The sequence below is a fragment of the Falco biarmicus genome, chromosome 1 (assembly GCF_023638135.1).
Source record: "Falco biarmicus isolate bFalBia1 chromosome 1, bFalBia1.pri, whole genome shotgun sequence".
In the NCBI taxonomy this organism is placed as follows: Eukaryota; Metazoa; Chordata; class Aves; order Falconiformes; family Falconidae; genus Falco; species Falco biarmicus.
This window is the reverse complement of record NC_079288.1, coordinates 120,533,636-120,557,214: the sequence shown is the minus strand read 5'-3', so window position 1 is coordinate 120,557,214 and position 23,579 is coordinate 120,533,636. Positions and strand designations below refer to the sequence as shown.

The 23,579-nt window shown below is 37.9% G+C and overlaps 1 long non-coding RNA gene across 1 annotated transcript; it reads right to left on the bottom strand.

Moving 5' to 3' along the window:
* Positions 1-8,041: 8,041 nt before the first annotated feature.
* Positions 8,042-23,430, bottom strand: LOC130156959 (uncharacterized). The gene is made up of 3 exons (XR_008824660.1): positions 23,350-23,430; positions 14,791-14,990; positions 8,042-10,760 (listed from the first exon to the last, which is right to left on the bottom strand). It is a non-coding gene; the product is annotated as an uncharacterized LOC130156959 (long non-coding RNA).
* Between the last annotated feature and the right edge of the window lie 149 nt (positions 23,431-23,579).

Here is a 23,579-nt window from a genome sequence, read left to right as displayed (position 1 = left end):
AAAAAAAATATGCTTTTTTTGTTTTGGTTTGGTTTTTTGTTTTGTTTCAGGTTATGGGAATGGCATTATGTAGAAGGGAACAGTGGTAATGATTTATCTCTGATTATGGTGCTTTACATGCTTCACCCTTTCATTTTTGAATTTCTAATAACACAAATGGACCCCAAGCATGATGTCATACAAGTAAGTAGACTGTCCATAACAGTCAATTAAAAGTTTGTATAAACAAATTTTTAGTCAATTACTACTATTTGTGGGCTCCTGTTTTAAAAGAAAATAATAAAATACTGCTACAAAGAAAATAGCGGTAGCATATTTTAGACATGTTGTTCAGAGAAGTACAAAAGAACTCGGATGGGGAAAGAGAGTAGCTGTTATTAAGTGAACTAACATATGTTTGAAGAAAGGGACAAGCAATTGGTTGGATGACTCTGATTTTGGTCTTGATATACAGAAATATATTATCAATTTTATAAAAAAAAATAAAAAATCTTTTATTATAGCTGTCTTTAAGAGCATGAAGAAAGATCCTTTACCCCTCGGTTAAACCATAAATGCAATGCTGAATATACATTCTAATAGGAAGGAGTGAAAAGTTGCATACATTAAAGCTGCTGTAGAAAAAGGCACTAAGTCTTGTGGTACATGTTTATTTCTGAATTTCCTTGAGCACAAATGAAACTCCTTCTCAAAGCAAAATGGTCCATAATTCCTATTGGGCATGGGATTTATATTAGGGGCTACATAAAGGGCAAGTGCATTAGTTTGTAAATGTCACACCGCAGCAGACATGGGAAAAGAGAATTAAACTAAGAACAAAGCTTTCCTAATGCCACATGACACAAAGCTCAACAAAGAGTATCTTGACAGGTAGGGGGTGGAGGAGAAAAAATCCCAGAGCCTGTCTGTCTCAGCAGGAACACGTTAAGTAATGCAGTATGAGGCTTACAAAAAATACTGGAAGTCTGAAAAATGTGCACTGCACAAACTATACTGCTTCCTAACACAAGTTGTTTGTGTTAATTCTTTCACTCCTTTAGCACAGTATCTTGCATAAGGGATACTCTGAGAAATGTTATTTCCTAGTTTACAATCGTATCTGACATGCAGAAGTGCTAGACTGCGTGAAGATAATTCAATCAGTCAGCAAATCCTGTTGTCTCTTAGTTTGTAAATTCAAGGGATAATTCTGCATTCATCTAATGTTAATCTGTGGCAAAAGGCCTCCCAAAAGGACTATAGCAGTGGAATTTTGTGTGTGAGAGGAGAGACAAGGAACTTTGATTTGCAAAAGCTCCTCTTGGAGTAGTGTTTTGGGGAGGCGACTGCATTAGTTTCTTCCTCGTATTACTTTTAAAAATTCTTTTGTGTGTGTGTTTAAAATAATGCTCATCTAACTGTGCATCAATAGCTGCTTTACCAAAGTCATTTCCTTCTGTCATCTCAGACTGCACAATGCTATAGTGCTATAACCAAAGATTATAGTTACTTGTTACCTACTCAACTGCTCAGACATGCTGCCCTTTTAAGCTTAGTTATGTTGGAATAATCAGTTTGAAAATTGTATGAGAGAAACCACACAGCGCTTTCAGTGGTGTGATTGAATCTGTTGAATTTCAACTACTGAAAGTAGTGTTATAAAGAAACCTAAAAAGTTAGGACTTTTTCGTTAGTTCAAATGGTAAAGGACTTCTTACACTTTTTACATCTGCCAGCATCTTTCTATCACTCTTTGCAGAAATATATATCTTTGTGTAATGATTATAAAATGCCACAGGTATATTTACAGCATCTTTAAAAAAATTAAATACCCATTAGCACTTTCATCTGTGTACATGTGTAAGACTTTCAGTGCCGAAATCTCACAGGCATGAGTTTTATCTTTCCTTCTTCTGTATTCCTGGTTGAACTCCATAAAAATAACCTTCATTTGGTCTCTTTGCTACAGAGCATGGATCATAAATTTGCTAGTGTAAGTGTGTAAATAGCAAATCACTCTCCCAAACTTTCTCTATGTAGTCTATCATAAGCTTCAGTCAGCAACAGCTGGAAGAACTGCAGTGCTGTTCAGACGTTTTCACACCTATCGAGACAAACCGCTGGAAAATGTGATAATGAACGGATAATCAGCTGCAGCTTCGCCACACAAAACTCTCCCATTTTTTTAATATTCCCTGTTTCACTTCCTTGCAGAACAAGTCTAACTTCACAGTCTATAAAAATATGTGTATTTGTTTGAGCAGCTTCTATTAGTCTGAGCAGCAGGCAGTGTGAGAGAAAACCAGGGTTTTTACAAAGGTATTTTTGAGTCTCGGAGGAGCAGTTCACAGCTTTCCAAACTTTCTCTGCTCTTGTCACACCACAGAAAGCGGTGGCCAAGACAGCCCCACAGGTGGGGTCTACCTCCCACTAAACATTGTTGAATTACAGTTCATCCCTCCCGTGAAGTCTAAGGCAGCAGAGAGCATCCTGCCATGTACATTACCAACTCCTGGCATCGCAAGCGAAGCCTGTGGGAAACAGAGCACAGGCCAGGTTAAATACAGCTGAGGTATTCCCACCCAGCAGGCCAGCATTCTGCGCTGAGGCACCGGACCTCTGCCCTCCTGCGTCTTGTCCAAGGGCAGAGGCCAGGGTGATACTCATTCTTCTCCTAAAGTACCACCGAGAAGCCCACCAGCAGGATGGGCAAAATACTGAGGAGGAATGCGTGGCCACGGATGTGCTTTCTCTCTTTTTGCATCAAAGAGGAGGCTGACACTTACAAGGCCTTTTTCAGTTTTTAATTTCCAATAGGAATATTGTTAGGAAACTGAGAACTTCGTCCATAACAAGAAGACATTGGATTTCTAACGTAAATTGCATTCCATTTGAGGATGAAGAGATCTCCAATTTTTTTTTCTGAAGCAGTGACAATAAAGGCATTTCAGTTCTGTGTTGCCCTCTAGCCCCCCCCCCTTTTTACCACTAGCTCCCCATGCACACACAGTGTGTAGAAGAGTTTCTAGTACATGTATTTACAGAAAATTGTTTGATTTATGAACAATACAGATAGCTTCACACTTTCTTGTTCATGAAAGAAATTCTTGTTGCTGATGCTTTACGCTGCTGTAGTTAAACAATTATCTGTGCTGCTGCCACTGTTTTATAGGCAGTGGCATAGAAGCAGAATGTAAGTAGTGGGAGAGAAGATTAAATTTAGCATAGTTCTACAGATATATACTGGCAACTTTTCAGTCATACTTTATCTATACAGGATTGCCACTACTGGATGAGACAGTCTGTCACCATACAATCTGCTTGAAAACTTTGTGCCCCGCATCCATAGCATTCACTCACTCATGCAGTCTTTTATCCCTGAAGCCTGGGGTTTGTGCATCTCTAAAAGAATATTGACATCCTTTTCCTTAGAGAGACTTTTGTACAGGATCATTGTTTTCTGATTTTTGGGGGGCAGCTTCTAGAGCATGTAATACAGGAATCGCGGTAGTGATGTACCTGAGGGGTTTTAGCAAGTGAGCTTATTTTGAACAGAAAGTAGCTCATCATGGCCTTGACACTTATAAACCAGGAAAAACATTGTCTATTTTGAAACTGCTGATGGTGAAATATTTCCCAACTTTCTGTGGGTGCATGTGCATGCTCATAGATTCAGTCTGCTGTGATGGGTTTAGTGAATAATTCCAATTATCTGCTATCCAGGCAGTGACTGACGTTGTACCCACGTGTTACCAAAAGTCACCATTGCAGCTATCTTAAGCAGACATGTTTCCTGACAAAGCATTTCAATGGGGTTCCTCATGACTGAATTACTTTTTGAAATGAGTCAGGCGTCGTGAAATAAGGTCTGTTCAATGTGAGTCAACTGGACCTTGATACTTTCTGGTTATGTTTTGCCAATTTAGCTTATTCTGGTTCATACTCTACTCTGGAATTAGTTCTTTTTCTGTTAGCTAAGTACCACCTCAGGTACTGCCATGAAATGGCAGAATTAAACCCTAGAAATAAGCAAGAATGTGGTGGGTTTGGACTAACTTCTCTGTTATTTCTTTACCAGTCAGTGGTGAGTAAGAGGGACTTCAGAAAGTGAGTAAGATGAGCTGCCTAACCAGAGTTTGTTGAATACTCCATAACATCGAGCAAGGTGAGGAGTATCCTGTAGATCCTCACAGTGTCAGATTGCATAACCTGGGAGATAAATACACCCTGACTTAATGCCATTAACACCGCTGCTCACTCTGATTAATCCCAGCTGCATTTGTCACATTAAAGCAATAGAAACTAACTTACTAAAAATTTAAGTAGGGTGTTTAAGAGCTTTATTGAAAGCAATTAAGGAAAATAATTAAATCCAAATATGAAAAAGTAAGTAAAAATCTTAGCCTCTAATTACCAAAACCTAAGTAATTAAAATCTTTGGCTTAAAATATACTTCTAGGTGGTGGGTTGGTTTTCTTTTTGGTGGCTTTTCTTTTTTTGTTTCCTTACAAGAATTTATTCAAAACTATATTCATAATTATTAATGGATCAAAGTGATCCATTTGCTGGCAGAGGGACTCTATAACAGCTTTCTTCTCTCATGCTTTTACAATGCCTGGCTGAATTGAGCTCCTACATCCTTATTTGTGTTGTCAGTGGCACAGATTTGTTCTAACTTATCTTATCAGTTTATCATTTTTGGTTGTCATATTTTAAAACCTCTTATTTATTATTGTAGTTTACGTGTTCTTAGAACCCATAATAAAGAGGAACATTTGGTGATGTTGGGCTTATTGAGAAAATAGATATGATCTAAAAAAACATAACTCTGGTTTTAAGAGAAAAACAACCTGGGAGTGAAGAAAAGCAAACTGTTCGAAAAGGAATGCATAACTGAGAGGGCCATTTGGTGATCTTGGGTTTAATTAGGAAATAGAGCGTTACAGTTTGTTTTGAACTCAACATCCAATGGCTACCATCTCTATAGAAAAGCAGAGTTATTAGATATTGACCAAAACCCATTGCTATTTATTTATGTTTATTGCTTTTCATCTCATTTTTAAGGTGCCCTTAGATTTGGAAGGCTGACTGAGGATAGCAAAAGTTTCAAAACAATGAGTACCGAATGCATTAAGTATCTAGCTGAGGTCTTCACACTAGCTTCACAGTGAGAGCCAAAAAACAATTATTCAAATCGCATTGCTTTTACAGAAAATCTTACTGAATGGCAAGCACTGCTTATTTCTGGGAATTGAAGCATTTTCTATTACGAGTTCTCAAGAAGTGTATCATAAAATACCAAACACATGCCATTAATATTCATGTGGGGCTAACAAACAACTCTAATAATATCTGAATTCATTAAACTTTTCATTCCAAAAACTATTTATCATACAGACCTCTTGCGTCATGAGATCGCTTGTTTCAAATGAATACAGAAAACTTCCTTCTCCAAGGAACAAGTCTCCAGCTATTACTGTGTTTTTTTCACGTAGCGGAGAGAGAGATTAAATGGAAAAACAAGATGTTTCACGTGCTTGATAGAAGTTTCTAACATGCCAGGATGCCAAAAGAAAATATACCTTTTTGAGTAAATGGTATGGAGAAACTCAGTTGTCTACAGAGGGCAATATGAGAAAACCAGCTTCTTGTCTTGTGGCTCGTGACTGATAATAGGTTCTATACTCAAATAATCTTTTATATTGTGTGTTCTAGATCACTTTAAAGCTCTAAACAAATAAATACTACTCATATGGTTAATGAAATGCAATTATTTTTTTTTACAATAGTCCTTTTCTGTATTACCCTCTCTTTTTCCTTAAAAGTCAGTTGTAGCGAACAGATGGCGAGTGAATCGATGATAAGGTTTTACAACCACCGCATGAGTATTTTCTCTAATCTCTTAAAACAAATAAGTTCCAGTATAAATCCTCAAGGCAATGCATACATACACACACACACACACATATACAAACATACACATATAAATATATGCATTAATATATATAAAAGTAGATATCCATTATCAAGAAGTTTCTATAGAATGTAATGGGGATGAGGTCTGCAGAGTTATGTAGAACTCCTTTTAAACTGTTCAAATAGTAATAATGGTGAATACTTTTAATATGATTTTTTTAAAAAATTCTTTAGACTCTTACAATACACTTTTTTGGTAACTTACTACCTTCCATATGAGGTTCAACAGAAGAACAGAAAAAAACAGTAATTTCTTCTTTGGTTTATTTTTAATTATTTTTTTTTAAGGGATGACACTTTCTTATATAGATCTACTTTTTAATTCACCAGTGCAATGATATAATGCCCTTTTTTACTAGCATATCTATAACTGGTATTAAAATGAATGTTTAAATGTAGTCTGTAGCACTATTAAAGTCATAAATTTTAAGCAACTTAAAGGGTTGGAACTGTCATGACTATAGCTGAGAAAATAATTAGAAATATTAGTCACAAATTATTGCTTCAGTAGATTCTTAAGTGATTCATTGTCACAGCCCTACTTGTAATCATCCATGCTAATTCAATTTGTTTACATGAATCCTGGAAAGTGACTACTTTTCAGAAAATCATTCATGTATACAGATCATTTCAACTTCAACTAAATTCATACTCCAGTTCAGGTATTTTCATAATTCTTTTGGAAGCTACTCATTCTCTGCTTTTGAGGCTTAGGATACCACAATAGCACTCTATGAAACATGAAGAATAAAGAAGGAAAACCCATGAAAACCCACAAACATCCCGTTTCGCAGCTGAAGCTCCTTCTGAGTCTCACCTCAGTGCTTCATTAAGCAACTCCAGCCAGAGCTGTCCTGGTTTCAGGGCTCAGATTGCCTGGTGAGCCCGTTCAGCTGCCTGGAGCTGGGAATATCTTTGGACATTAAGATTCAAGTGGCTTAGACATAGCAGTGCTCATCAATCCAGTAGTTAGATATTTACAGGTGGGGAGCTCCTCAGAGAGTGCTGGCAGATGCCTGCCTCTTTTGAGGCATATTAACATGTAAATGTTAATAAATGTTTCGGCTTGCATTGCAACGTCTGCCTGACGAACTGGCACAGTTAATGCTGTGGTTTGAACTAAGATATAGTTATCATCCTTTTGGGGGCTATATTTTCCTGAGCCATCTATTTAGTGAAATGAAAAGCTACATCTTCATTTGCTGTAACATAATACAGACACTGTTAAAGTAAAGAGAAGACCTATACCAACTTCTGCAAGCAGAAGCAAACTGCAGTTTCAGATTTCAACATTGCTTCCCTGGTGCCAAAAGGACCACTTCTGGTTTTAGACCAGCTGATATAAAATCACCACTGTGAAACTTATCTACTTTTTAAAGAATGCCCTTGAAAATGTAGTACTTTGATTCTGTTTGGAAAATTGCAAGGGATTTTCTTCAGGGTGCAGTTTTATGACTGAAACAAGTGTTGCATTAAAGATATAAGCAGGAATAATTTTCAAACAACCTATCTTTAAAACAATTCTACCGTCTTTTGTGTTGAACTCGTCACATAAAGTGTTTGGCTAAACCTGTCCTACCCAAGAATCTGTGTTGGTTTAAACCTAAAAATATGTTTTTGTTATTTTTCTAAGAGCAATTATTAATAGTGCAAACTCCTATCCCATTAAACAGAAGTGAAGGAAGAAAGCATGAGTCAAGAGCTATTAAAAAGCAACATTTAAACTGTTTGAGCATGAAAAAGTTAGAGGCTCCCTGTTTTATTGACTGGTCTGTATTACGCTTACATATACATTGATATGTTAAACCTGTTCACAGGCATTGCAGAAGTAGTTGTTATTTATATATATATTTGCTCCTAAGACATTATTTTATATTTTATTGAAGATGCTTTAGTTTAAAATTGTCTTATAAAACTCTGTATTATGGACTTATAAAATAGCAGGAAAAACATTCTTCTCAATGTAACTTGATAAACTGTAACATGTTTTGAACTACAAGTAATTTTGCAAGGTTGGGGGGGAAGGGTGTCTTAGTGAAAAAAAAAAACCACCAACATCTTTTATTTATAGGCTTCTGCTACAACATTCTACTGTATTTACTATTTCTGGTAAATAGTAGCTTCAGTAATTTTTCATGGTACATCTTGCTTGCAAATGCACCGACCAGGGATGGAAGGGTGGCAAGCCTTTCTTAAAGCATGTGACTAGATAGCAAGTTGGGAAGGTAGGTTGCAATCCACCCGCATGAACAGTATTATTGTACAAATAGAGGGTACCAATGAAATTACAGGTTATTATTTTGAAGAATTAAACATCTTAATATCTAAATAACTGCTTTTGGTTTTAAAGAAAACTCTGCAACTGCTCTTCTGACTCGTATTTGCTGCATATTTTTTTCAGCCTAAAAATTAGGTTGCCAAGCCAGTTTTAGGCAATAATGTTTAGGGTTTTTTCCTAAGCAGAGGTTCATTCTTGCTAGACTTGCTAGTGTTCCTGGAAATTGTATATTGATCTGTGTTAGAAATTTAAATAGAAATTAATAATATGAAAATATAAATACCTGCTAAATGTATACCTACACACGTACCTGTGTATGCCTCTGTGTGTACCTGATTTACTACAGCAAACTGTATATACCAGAGTAAGAGCAAGATGTTGATAGTCTGTTACTCTTAGATACTGGTTTTCTGCTACAATAATTCAGACTAAATTAATTTAAAGAATATTTTACTGATTTCAAGAAGATAATTTAAGACATACCATATTTTAATATTCTCAAAGACATTCTTAATCTTTTTATTCCTAGCTTATTACTTCTTAGTGTTTCACAAAATAAATTCTACTCCATTCTTTGCTCAGATTTGGGTTTGGGGTTTTTTTTTGACAATGTAATACAACCATTATTTTTAATTTAAAAAAGAATAAAAGACATTTCCTGACACAGGATTTTCCTTTTAATTCTTCCCTTTTCCACATAATGTCTGCTCTTACAGATGTAGAAATTACTATCAGTACATGTTCAGGTCTGAATAGGGACTTTGCTGATGAGGGTAATAATAAGACTAATGAGAGAAAGAATCCCTACTAAGAGAGCATTTTACAGTTTGATAATATTGTTCAGATGTTGAACTAGTTTCATCTCTGGAATAACTTTTCCTTTTTCACTGTTACTACATCAGGAAACTTGATCCCTGATGCAATTCTTTTATGCCTTAGTTAATAAAGCTTCACAACTTTCTTTTTATGTATCTATAGTAACTTCTTCTTTGCACAGGTATAAATAATCTCCAACCTTGTGTCCCCTTTTGTTTATAACTGCAGGAACACTTGTTTAGCAATTTTGCAGTGTCACTTCAAATGCTGCATTGTGATTTTAAAGGAACAAGTAGCAATGAAACCCTCCATTTCTGAATGTTAGATGTGAAGTTGTTCTTATCAAGAGCTTGCATTTTTTTTTCCCCTTGGCTGTCATATACTACTGGTTTCTTAGGACCAGTGGATCATGGGGAGACAAGACAACAGAGTTTTATGTGCAGTTTTGGACCTTCGTAATGCCTGAGCAGTTAGTCCCTGAAAGGACCCCAGATTTTGATGGACCTGTATCACCTTTACTGAAAGCAATGCACCCTCACTGCAAAGGCGGCCAGCAACTCCCTGGGCTGAATTAGGCAAAGCATTGCCAATAGGTCAAGGGGAGGTTGAACGTTACCTTCTGCTCGGTCCTACTGAGACACATGGGAGTGCAGGGTCCACTGCTGGGCTCCCCAGTGCAGGAGAAAGAAGGACATACTGCAGCAAGTCCCACACAGGGCCACGGAGATGAGAAAGGGACTGGAGCATCTTCCCCATGAGAGGCTGGGAGAGCTGAGACTGATCAGCCTGGAGGAGAAGAGATTCAGGGAATCTCATCAATAAATATCTAATGGAGTTAAGAAGATAGACCCAAATTCTTCTTGCTGGTGCCCAGTGACAGGTCAAGAGGCAATCAGCACAAAGTGAAACATAGGAGGTTCCCTCTGAACATAAGAAAAAAAACCTTTTTTTACTGTGAGGGGGATCAAACAGTGGCACAGGTTTTCCAGTGAGATAGTATGGTCTCCGTCCTTGGAGATATTAAAAACCCAACTGGACAGGGTCCCAAGCAACCTACTATAGCTGATCCTGCTTGAGCAGGGGGGTTGGACTAGGCAAACTCCAGTGGTGCCTGTCCACCTCAGCCACTTTGTGATTCTGCCATTCCGTAAAGAAAACTTGCCCAGGCCACAGACATTTGAAAGAGTAGCTTCCTCCCCACACACACACCATCTGGCCTCATCAGTTCATCTCAGCCTTGACAGGATGGGATGGTCTCCAAGAGCAGGGGGCAGGAAGTCTCTTTTCTTGGAGATAACTGAGGCCTTCATCCTGCAAGTTCTTACACATTCGATAAACTATCACAGGAGATATTCCATTAAAGCTGGTATGTTACTGATGTGGTTAGAGCTCAAACATATGCAAATGTGTCCGGAAGATAAGGACTCTAAATAGCTTTTTCTTTGAGTTGTGTTGGTGTTTTTGGTGGTAGGAACATTTAAGGGCTGGAATGCAGAAATTACCATCTCATTTCACTGTTCAGCAGCCATCAGATGATGATAACACTATCACTCTGGTGAATCCATCACCGTTTCAAGCTCCTGTAACTTCAGCTATTTGAAAGCTTTAAATTTCAGGTCAGCTGTAAATCTCCAGTTGAACAATCACCATCAGGTGTTGAAGAAACATGAGAAGGTTTCAAAGGCTCTGTGGTGCCAGGGCATCCGGCATACTGAAAGGAAAGGAGTACAGAGAAAAGCTCTGGACTTCCTGCCATTATTTAAAAAAGCCCTTCAACTGTCAAGTGTGAAAGAAGTAAGCTATTGTAATAGCCAGCACTCACCTCCCAGGGGGAAGAAATATTTCAGAGCTTCATTACATCTCCAGATATACAATTAGCTGAGCCCCCACTAAAATGCCTGCCATTCTTAATTTAGTCCTTCGAAGCCGTCAAAGCTGCAAATGATGTCAATGCTGCTTTTTCAAAAAAAATGGGGGGACACCCCCCCACCCCCAACAAATAGGAGTCCTTGGTTGTTAAAAAAAGTCACGACTATAAAGCATTGTAATTGTAAGATACATAATTTTGTGCATTCACTATAAATCAGCTTTCATGAGAGCACCTTATGATCATTGGATCCCTAAGCAGTGGCTGGAAGCAGTTAACCTATTCTACCTATTGCAGTGTTTCCGGACTTCAAATAGGAAATGAATCTGATATTTCATACACCATTTTTTTTTTTTGGTATCTCAGTATCTAAGATATATGATAAAGGAAGGAAAATATAACTTCAGGAAATGGTGTCAAATATTATTTTGGGAACAAGGAAGACTTCTCCAACCATTTGAATGGTAGTAGCTCCTCTTAGACCCTGCTCGTACCTTTACAGTTTTCTGTTTGGTAGCGTGGAAGGCTAGACTGCAAGCCTTTCCAATACAGCATAAAAACTGCATATGAAAAATAGCCATTGGGCATTAGCCAAGATCAGACAAATTATGGGCAAAACAAGATATAGTACCCAAATATGATTCTTTTTAGTTACTCACAAAGAAGGGCCAGCTGGAGGCATGCAGAATTCCCTTTACTAGACAATGAGTAATTCTTGGTCTTGTGTGCCACTCTGGGCAACATTTAGAAATAATACAGGCGGTTAAGACAATATTTAGCCCATTTAGCTTTTTATGTATATGTTGGATATAAATGCCTCATTATTATGTCATTTTTTTTCAGTTTCCATTGTTGTCATATCTAATTGCCTTATGACTTGTGGAAGCTAAATTAAAAGGATGATAGTATTTTTTCTCTTCATGAGGGTTTTTTTTTAACCTATTTGTTCTAGAATTCATAGAAAGTGAATCATGTGTAAGAGGAGACATGCCAATTATCGGCACAAACATGTCTTAGGGAAGATTTGTTTTTCTGTAGAGTTGCAAGTTCTAATTAAATTGCTTGCATGGAAAAAATATGTCAGTTTAAGTTCCAGATCAAGAAAAAATTACTGACTAGGTCCACCTCCTTCAGACATCAATGGTCCCCTGTTGTAAGAGATTTTCAGAAACTAAGAAGAGCATGAGACTGTAACAGTGTCAGTAAAGATTACCTGAATATGAAGAAGTCATCAGCTGTTATTTGATGATTTAAACAATCCATCAGCTAAAGATGCTTTATTTGCTATTACTCAGCTTTCCTTCAGCCACTTGCTAAGAATCCTGTCAATGTTTAGCATAGTTTGAAACACACTTTTTTTAAAAAAAAACCAACCCCTTCCACTGAAATTTTGCTGTTTGATGGCTCATGAATTATTCATATATTAAATTGTCACCTAAATTTAACTGCAAATTCTAAATTAATTGGAAAAAATTTACAACAGTGCCTGATATTCTGTTGTGCTGCTTAGCAGTGAAGCTAGACTAATTCAAAAACTCCTTTAAAAGAATTGTGGTATGTTTCCAAAAAAAAAAAAAAAAAAAAGAGTAAAAGCAAATCAGCCTGGTAGCTCTATGATATTAAGAGTTAAGCCACTGTTAAACAGATTTAAATTCACAAACTCCAGTTCTACCAACCATCACACGTGTTTACTTTAAACATGTCAGTAGTTCTATTGACTTTGGTGAGCCTTCTTGCATGGCTCAGAGGTACTGAAATATTGTATATTGTATACATGCCAGAGAGAAATTCTTACTGAGCTTTTTCTTTAAGCATGTGTCCTCCCATTTCTACTGATGTGCATGGAACAAAATCTGGGCAATTAATGATGGGAGGCATTGCTAAAAATCCTTGCTGCCAGCTGAAAGCAGTGATCACCCACTCAGAAACTTGAACAGAAATTCTGTTATAGTAGACAGGAGCATCTGCTGTCAAAATGAGCTTTTCTGCCAAGAAGGCTATAGAGCTGAGTAAAGAATAACCCAGCCTTTTTGTTCCACCTACAATTTCTCCTATTTATGAGCCTAATTCATTGTGATGTTTCATGTTAATGGAAGTGTATTACCTTCTCTGTTTATAATAGATTCATAAATATTTGTATACAAATTTATATATATTAAACATAGGTAAAAACATACGTTTTCTTATGTCAAAATGGCATGCATGTGCTCTCCTCTATTTTCAAGGTAACGTGAAAATATTGGGCAATTTAACTGACTGAAACAATTTCAATCATGTCTGATTGAATGGCTGCCCACCTCTTCATGTGGAAATAAAGGCTTTTGTTAAAGTACAGATGAGTTACTTCACTTAAACCCTGTGAAAAAAAATAATTGATTTTGGCTGTGCATTTGTTCATTAGATCCAGATGTACCCTATTAACTGTCCATAGCTGGTTTTACTAATAAGTCATGCCTGAAGGATTTTGTTTTGCAAGATGGCAAGAGAAGAGTGCTCATTTGTCTTCTTGTTGTTGTTGTTTTTTTATCACAGTTCATGTTTTTGTTTTGTTTTGTTTTCTACTTAAGACCTCTTGGCAACGATAGTACAAAATATTTGGTTTTCAGAACAGAAGTGTATGTTGTACTGAGAGTCACAGCTAAAACATCTACAGCTTACAGAACAGAATGTGCAGACCCTGTGGATGGGAAAACTAAAAATGGACAAAATCAATTTCATAAATTGTTCAGCTGTTTTGTTAACACCTACCTAGTAGCTAAGGGAAAAAATTACATAGCTGTACATGTATTCTTTAATGCACATGCAAGAGCAGTCATTTTCCAGCCAGTCTGCAACTGCACTTAGTAGAAAACCCAAATGTCATCTCCTCCTCACTTTTATCTCCTATGCAAGATGGGACAGAGAGAGCCTTTTAATGAGTTTATGTTTTTTTCTAGCTGGGTGATATATAAAGGGAACTCGTCTATCCTGCTGTCCCACATCAATCCCAAACAGCATTAGCAATGTTGTCTGAGCCATCTGTCCATGTAAATACAGACTCATGTTAAGGATGTAAGGAACACTCACCTCCTGCAAAATGCTTTAAGCAAGTATTTCAAGGAATTCGTAGTCCTAGTGATAGCAGTAAGAGAGAAAGCTCTGCAACATCTTGCAGAATCAGACTTTATGTCAGTCTGTGCACATTAATTGTAATATATCTTGTCTTTACAATGATAAACTTTTTCAGAGGATGGAGGGGATTTTTCATAGAGGATACTAAAAAAACCCCTTATGTTTACAGCATTTTATACATGTATAGTAATATTACACATACACCATGTGGTTATGCAGTGTATTTATTACCCCAGTTTATTAAATAAAACCTGCCAGTTGGGATGCTTAGAAGGTACTGGACAGAATTATTCCTACTTCGCAACAGACAACACTGTGATTTTTCCTAATATACACAGTTTTTATGACAACCACCTGTGCTCCAACTGAATTCTTTTCCAGAGATGAAGTCATAATTGTAATGAAACCTTCTCTTCCCCTGGAAACATACATTTTTGAACTTTTTATGACATATTTACAGCTTTGGTGGTGTTTATTTTCCTCCTCTTTGTTGACTGTACAAACAGACCGTTAGTTTTTCACTCCCAGCAATTAATAGACCACTTAATGACCTCTCAAAGTATATAGAAGCCAATGCATATGACAACTGTTTCTACTCCCCTCCGTTTTTAAGGTCCCAAGACCCCCCTGCCCACATTCTGCCTGGAGACCCCAGTAGTATGAAAGTAGAATCTAAGCAAAAATTCTTGAGTTCCCATCTTCTCTTGGTGAAGGCCGTTGCACTTTGACACAACTAATTCTGTAGCATTAAAGCGGTCCTTACCAGCAGTCTTTGACTGGCAGTGCAGGTAGGCTGCATTTCCGTCATGATGTGATGTGAAGCTCTGCGTCTGGAGGTGAAATTCATCCTTGTAGTCACATGTAAAATCTAGGCAGCATCAACAACGTTCTGTGTAGATCCTGGATGGCCTTGCTTGAATCAGGTGGCTTAACGCTTCCTCCGGTTGCCATGCCATGCTTACACTGCAAAAAACAAAGCTGCTGCCACATTGTTTCATGTATAGAATATATATCATGTATAGAGTGAGGTTTTCGTGTTGGTGAGCGTTGTGGTTTAACTCCAGCCAGCATTTAAGTACCATGCAGCCACTCACTCACCAGGACAATGCGAAAGACTAGTTTTCAGTCACAATGGCTCATGTTTCATGCTTTTTAATGAGAATCCATACCAAAGAGGATGGAGTTGCTTTAGACATAATTTAGAAGCTTTCAGATGGCATAAATTATGGCAAATTCAAGTAGTCTGAAGAACAAAGCTCTTATCCAGAACCGCCAAATGACCATATGCTCTGGCCTCACTCCTCTCCATGCCTTTCCTGACAGTAGGACGATGCATATGCTAAGGAGAAAAGACTCTTCTGAAAGCAGCCTTACAAAAGTAGCCTCAAATCTCCTTCCCAGAGAGTCCTCTCATGACTTCTGCATTGTTTTTTTCACAAAGCCCATCACACTGGGGATTAACAGTAGGCAAAGACTGCACACATGCAGCTGTGAGAGAAAGGGAGTGAAGCAGGTTAGGCTGCAAGTATATCTTGCAAAAAGTGAGCACCATGAACCCAGTCTGCCTTGCTATAAAAAAAAAAAAAAAGGTAAAATACTTCATTGTAATCAAGGTTGTCCATGAGAGAAGGAGCAGAGATGTATGGGAAATTTAATATATTACAAAAAGGAGAGTAGTCTGCTTTGCGTAAGTTGGCTAAAGCTAAAGATATTAATACAGCAATATTTTCTGATGGAAAATTCTTCTGTCTTATCTTTTTCTGAACTTTTTGATTAAAACAGTACAAAGAAATAAAAGTATGTTAACTTGCTGAGACCATTGGCAAAAGAGCTATTTTTGCTGAGAACAATAACATGCTCCTAGTATGCATTTATGTTTTAGAACTGCTAAACTGTCTTTGTAAAAATAACAGGTGTTAACTACTCCCACAGCTTACGTCAAATAGTCTGATAGGTATAAGCTACTAACAGGTGCCCAGATTGCTCAGGAAGCATGGTTGGTATATCAAACAAGAGTAATTGGTTTAATTCTTTAGAAACAACAATATTAGGCAGGGCAAAGAAAAGCAAATCTTAGCTAGATGTCATGTGGTTTATCTTTCACGATTTGCTGAGTTCTTCAGCTCTACCATCCATGCACGGACAGTTGGTTTTGGCTGTCCTACTTCAAGCTGTAGTTTGGCCTCCACCTTGATTTTCAGGGATTTTGACATGTCATTGTTTATCACCCTACTTTATGCAGCAAGGAAACATATTTACAGCCTCCTGACCCTTTGCATTGTGTCTCTAAGTATAACATATAAATTTACGTGCATACCAAGAATCCCTGTGCATCTAGTGAAATCCACATGCAACTTTCTGTGCCCATATTCCATCATATTTTTACATGAACACATGGCTTTTATAACAGATCCTGCTCATAATTTGAGGCCCTCCTTTTTCTGTGATCCAGCCATGGGATTGATTTTTCATTAATAGGGCCCTAAGACTTTACACTTGACTTTGGAAAAAGAGCAGGCACTGGTGCCAAGTTTTCAACTCTGCGCTCATTATAATGCAGTCTATTGTGTCACACGTGTTCAAAAATGTAGTTCCGGGAGAAAGCAGAGTCCAGATCCTCAAATGGGCCTGGTGGGCAGCAGGCTTTGCTGTGCGTTTGACAGCAGTGGTCCTGGGCACATCACTGGGGATAAGTGATGGCTCAGAGCTGATCTGTCATTGTGCAAGAAGTGGAACTTTGAGGATTTCTTCACCCAAATAAGTAGCATGCTTCCATGCACACGTGCTTTGGCAAAGTGCCTGTCTTAATCATTTAGCACAAAGAACTTGCTTTTTTGTCTCAGGTTTCGTTCAGCTGTCTTCTAACTCCTTTCATTGCAAAAGACCCCTACCCATCAATGCCCAGTCCTAGTAGAAAGGCACATCCCTGTACCAGGAGTGCCCTTACTTTTCATTTCAAATAGACCTGCATGTACTGTAATTCAAAGAAAACAGGAAAATGGGGAATACTGCCAAGTTACTACTGCAAATACCCTGATTTGTCGTTACCTTCCATCACAGAACCCTTTGACCTCCAGAGAAACATCAATAAAGTATGTTATCAAGTGCATCCCATTTTCATGAAGCACCCGTGTTCATCTTCAACATTAGGTAGGTATCGATACACCTTTGTGAAAACCCTGTGATCTATCGTTTCAGGCTAAGTAACAGACAAATGTTCTTACAGAGGAGAATTGAATTATGGAGAGTTAGGAAACAGATGGGAAATCTTTTGGAACAGCCAAGATTGTTTTTACCCAGGCTACCCTACAGTTACACTGCTCGCTGTTGTTTTAGATTAAGCTATTCTATATAATTGAATAGAGTTAGACAGCTTTTTACAAGGTGGGTGTACTATGGAGCTTAGAGGATAGTCTGTGTAGTGCCCGAGACGTGGGACAGCATGAGATAAATAAACACTTTGATGATGAATTAGAAGGAAGGCCTATATCTCCTTTTAGGTACCTAATAAAGCTATGTCTGAGTTTTGTGACCATCCTTCTGCAATTATTTTGTGAGGAAAATGGTTTTAAGAGCACTTCTTCTTTATGTTTTGGAAAAAGGGTTGAACTGACGGCTCCCAAAGTTGAAATTAATTGCAAATCATAAAAAGTTTGGGCATTACACATTAAGGCTTTACTGCACCAACCTGTCAATGCTTTGAATCCTGTCCCAGAGGGAACATTCTTAGAAGTGAGAGAGTCAACATCTTGGATCTCCTTGGAGATGGTAGAGTGCCAATCAGTGTTAAGTGTGGCGATGGTTTATTTCACATATGCTCCCTAACTGCCAGCCAGCAACAAGGCCAAAGCCATTGACTTGTTTAATTCAACCTTTATTATCTGTTTGTCATTATATGCATTTACAAGGTATGCATCATTGCAGCATCTGGACACACTTTGCAATTACATGGACCAGAACTGAATCCACTGGCACTGTTAATATTGTTAAGCATTTATTATATTCCAGCGTTGTTTCTATTGTCTTATACACAGTCTGAAACTGCTGGAAAGACAGACTTTGTCCCAAGGAGCTTGAAGTACAGACAAGCAAATTTTTCCAAATAGTGCAACAAGGCATTATGGGCTTCAGTCCTAACTTTTAGCATTCATAAAACCATGATTCAAAGTAATGAATTTACTCTGTAAAGACCAAGGCCAAAAAAGACTCTGCCTTTGCATAAGGTTGGGAATGGAACTTTTCTTTTAATACTTACACAGCACTGAAAGAAGACCATATGTCAGGTATCAGAAGTATCTCTCTGTAATGTATATTCTTTTAGAGAAGACAGACTTTGATAGGTACAACTAATAGATATTTCACTTTACCTCCAGGAGTTGCAGTTTATGTTTTTGAGTAGCTTCTGAGTTTCACATATTCTGAGAACTATGAAATTATACTGCCTGTAGCCATGTCATTATAGAACTCTGAAATCAAATGTGCACTGTTCCTAGCTAGCTAGGATCTAATTTCATGATTTTATTGAAAACTTACATCAGGACTTGCATCAGTTTCTGGTATTTCCCACTGACTGTGGGGAATGCTCTACCTAAAATATTTCAGAGCGTTGGTTTGGCTGATGCACGCTGTGGGTGCAGATTAAGAAGGAAAGCAGAGATGTTGTTCTGTGTGCTAGAAAGAGAAGTAGAAAAGAAGTGAATGACTGTCAGATTTAGGATTTCAAGGCTGAAGTCAGGCAGCAGTGATGAGGGAGGGTCTTTATGAATGTACTTTAAAACTTCTGTTGAAGTGAACAAGCTTTATTAGATTGTATTGTTTCATGGTGTGTGATGTCACTAGAAATCTTGGATGTGAGTATAAACTGATTTCTTTAAATTTTGAGAATAATTTTTTCCTTATGCATTAGACATTTTTGACTGGATATCATCTTGGATTACACACATTTGGACATGTAACTAATTTTACACTCCTATACTTACATCCCAGTCAAGGACTTGTACATTGCAATTTTAGAGGCTCACATACAGCAGGAACTCACTGCTAAGGTTCATTTGCTGTCCTCAAAAAGCACTTAAATGTGTTCTCTTTAAGTATATTGGTATTTCTCACAATTCTCTTTAAGCCAAAACAAATAATATCTTTAGATTAAAAAGGAAAACAAAATTCAAACCTGCTGTGGTTTTCATTAACTTACAAGAATCTAGAATAAGGATACTGGAATTAAGCCAGTCCATAGGATGTGCTTTTGTCCTGTGAAATTTTCAGTTAATAGCGTGAATTGCTAATGTGAAGCTGATATTTGAGGCTGAAGCATGTTCTAATGCTATATTGTAACATCCTGAAAGAGAAAACTAGCAATAAAGCGGAAAAAGACAAGAGTATCTTCAAAAATGCTGTGCCCAGATTCCCAGGTCTCTGTTTACAATGAACAGAAACTCTGAAAGTTAATGAGTTGAACCAGCCAGACTGAGACTCTGTGGATACCCAGCAGGGCTGGTGTGTCCACCATAGGTTAACTGTGCCCAGTTAAGGAATCGGAATTAGCTCTTCTGAGCCCCGTTTCCAGGCATCTCCCATTGCCAGTAAAGGCTTCTGGTGCAACTTGCATCACATCAAGAAGCAGGTCCAAAATAGGTCCCACCACTGGCCTTTTGAGCTCTGAAGCTAAGTTTCTCCTGAGTCTAGACTACTAGCTCGAATACTAGAGATGCGCAGAAGTAAATCTGGCAGCCAGTGTGCCCCAGGTTTCCTCTATCCTTACTCTGGCCTGCATTGTGAAAGAAAGCTTATGGTAATGTAGCAATTCCAAAATTCAGAGGCCTGGGGCTTCTTCTTCAGTTAGGTGCAGAAGAGGCTCCCATTTATCTCCTATTGAAAACAGATTCCCAAACATCTCTACAAGCGTTTGGAGGGACATGGATTATCTCCCCCCCTTGTAGTACTTGCTCTCTACAGGGCTCGGGTTCTTGAATTGCTTTTGAAGATAGTAACAAAGAGCTGTGATTTGCCTTACTTTCATTGTCACTTTAAACACAAGAAATAATCTGCACAGAGGGTGAGAAGGCTGGTCCTTTTTCTAATAGCTCTTTTCTCATGCCAAAGAAACATACACATGGCTGAATCTCTTCAAACTCTGCTTAAAAAAAGCCCCATCAGTTACATAAAATTGATGTCCACAATAGAAACCCCTATGTGTACTTATGCTTAGGATAAGTCTTGTTAGTAATGTCTACCTGAGAATAACAGGAAAAAAATTAAATGGATGTGCAAGTCCGCTGTTTTGTGTCACATAATATGAATACACACACAGGTACACATACACATTTACAACCATATGAGACTTTCAAAGGCTCAGTTAAACGAGCATAATTCTGCATAACCTAGCAAAACTTTTGGATACATTCTGCTTTCCAGAAAGCCAGCTGACTCTGGTATTTTGTTAGTGGGAAGTGACTGCAAGTAGGGGATTTGAATAAATATTTATTTATGTACAGTTATGTCATCTGCTGGATGCTCCATTATTTTTCTGGCAAAAGGACTGATTAAGTGGAAAGAGTAAAATGCATGAATGAATGCATGACCTGTCACTATTTTGTTTTTCTTACAGTGAAACAACCGTGCAGCGGCACAGAAACCCTCACCCACAACATGCAAATGTCCCACAGGGCCTTGGTCTTACCATTGCCAGACATATGTCCCCTATCTTACTATTTTCTCAGAAATGAATTAAGCTGAAATAGCTCATTTTATTTATCTATATATTTATAAATATATATGATTTTTTTCACAAATGCACTCTCCTTATTAAATGTACTCTAAAAATTGGGAAAAAATGTGTTGTTTATTAAAGTCATGTTTTGTTACTAACATTTTGCAAGAGTTCAGAATACACAGAGCACTCCTTTTTAAGGAGGTGCTGTAATTTTGGAAAGCAACGTATGCCCCATTTGAAGCCTGGGTTGCTATGGCAAATTGGAATTTCAGTTCAATGTTGAAATAATAACATAAAATTGTGTGCAAATGGCTAGGGTGAAGGTTAAGTAAGCCTCCCAAGCACTCCTAACTTGGGGCAAGGCGGGTTTTTTTCTGTCAAGCCTTACAATTCCCACGACTATTTCCCATACAGCCTCCGTGTGTATCACGTGCCCTTTTACCTGCACTGTCGTACTCTTGGTTGTTCTCAACTTCTTGACTCATGGACTGTTTCTGGATAAGCAACAGAGGAAGAGTCTTGGGCCTTGATATGGATTAGTTTTATGAAGAGGTAGACTCCAGACACGGTCCAAACCAGCTGAATACTCTCAGGTACTACCTAATACCTCTGTACGTAGTCAAGTAACTGCTCTCCCCGGGTACATGATATAGGTGAGTGCTGTGGGGTAGAAGCACTCCAAAACCCATCAGCTCCAGTAAAACCAGAGCTACTAACAACACAGCCAGCCTGCTCTACCTTCTTAGAAATTTACCGTTTGGGCCAAGCACATGTCACTTTCAACTGAGAAGAGACTTGTGGTGTTTAAAAAACAATTAGTAATACTAAAAGAGATCTCCAAGGACATTAACTTATTTACTCTTCTTGTACTATAGGTCAGCTTGTTTCAGCGTGCATATTTTTTTGTTTCTCTGTCAATATTTAGCACATGTCAGAGACAACAAGGATGGTTTGCAGATAGTGTCATATTCATAGAATAATGAAAAAAATGTGCGCTATTGTACGGCAAATATACATATTCTCTGAAGGGGGAATAGATCGTGCTAATCACTGTTGCCCTGCCTGCAAGATGTCAGAGATCAGAAGGCAGAAATTTGAAAAAACTGTGGCTCTGGGTCTCCAGTGCATTCACCCCTGTGGGCTTCTGTGCTCCTTTCATACACGCAGTTACTTTATACTAACAGCTCAAAGGTAGACAAGGAAGAAACATTTTTTGTAAAACATAAAAGAATTTAAGTTACCAACAGATTATAAGAATAAAACCAGAAAATCACACATCAGCAAAAATAATTCTAAGCAAGCAGAGAAATTAATTAGCTTATCTAATTTACTGATTTCCAAGGCTGAGATCACTTCATACACTTCTGTGCAGCCAGAAGACTGAGACTGAAGGGCTCTTGTCGGGAGATAATGATGGGAAACACTAGGTTACATTCTTTGCTCCCACTGCTTTTCTCTTCCTCTCTCTCTCTCTCTCTCTGTCTTTTGGGGTTCTATTCCCAACAGGGACCTGGAGCTGCAGGGGCTCTTTCCCCGGCTGCTGAGCAAACAAGCAGTCACCTGGGGAAAGCTGCAAGGGATGGATGAGCCGAGTGCAGGGCTCAGCCTCCCATCCTCCCATCTGGCCCTATCATCTGAGTCGCCTGTGATCCTGCTCCTTCAGAGGGGTTTTCCAAGCTGAGTAAATAACGCAAACATTGGACACAGGCCTGCAGACGGTGGTAGCCCAGAATTTCTGTCTTTTGGGAATGACAATATTTGAAGACCGGTGTTTAAAGTATGCAGGAATGAAACATTTTATTTAACTATCACACATCTTGGACCATGTTTTTGAAACTGGCACTTCTGGAAGAATGAAATGTGAAATAAAAATTAAATTATCATTTCATGATCTTCCCACAGTTTTCATTTTCTCTCATATTTTACTCTGACACTGCTAGCCTGTATTAGCCAAGGTGAGGGGTGGGGGTGGGGGTGGAGTTTCTTCAAATAAAGGTAATGATTTTAATGGTTAAAATTAATTAAAAAAACTTAAATATCATGTGGCATGTAATTTAAAATACCATAACTTGCAAATTCTCTTTTTTTTTATTTTTAATTGAAGTGCAATTATAATGCTGCTTAATGCAGACTGAAATATGAGTTGTTTTCAGCCCTTGTTGTAACATTTTAAATATGAAGAAAATACACAGAAATAAGAAACACAATATATAATAATTTAGTCAATCTTCACAGTACAGATATTTTCCACCTGATTTTTTCTCAGAAACTTCTGCTGTCCTTTTGGTGTTTGTTTTTCAGGAAACAAAGTCCTTTCCAATTGCCAAACAACCCAGCACCAGTTACGCTGGGGATCTTTTCCCATCAAAAATTAGAAAGTGCTATTTCCCCTATCCTTCCTGCCCCACACTTTTGACAACACCAATTTATGTAAAGGAGAAAAACTGTATATGATCTGAATATTGCCTCGAGAAAAAAAAAAGAATAAAATGTTGGGCCATTTCCAGCTCTACTGTCTTGGAACAAGCCTTGCCATGAAAGCTCACACCACTGTGATTGCTATAAAAAAATTTCATCTTAATATTGTCAAGACCTTTACTCAAATCTTACCGATTTCATGCCGGCTGTCATCTTTTCTTCAGTTACAATGTTTTTTAAATCTCTTCAGGTTTGACCACCTGCAGAAGCTGCTAGCTGTTGAAGCTGAGAAAAATAACAACACGTAGACTTTATTTCCCATGATTTAATTCCAAAAATCTTGCACATGTGCTTAATTTAAAGTATGTGTGTATTCTCACAGGAATCAATGGGAATACACAGATGACTAAAGGTAAGCAGAT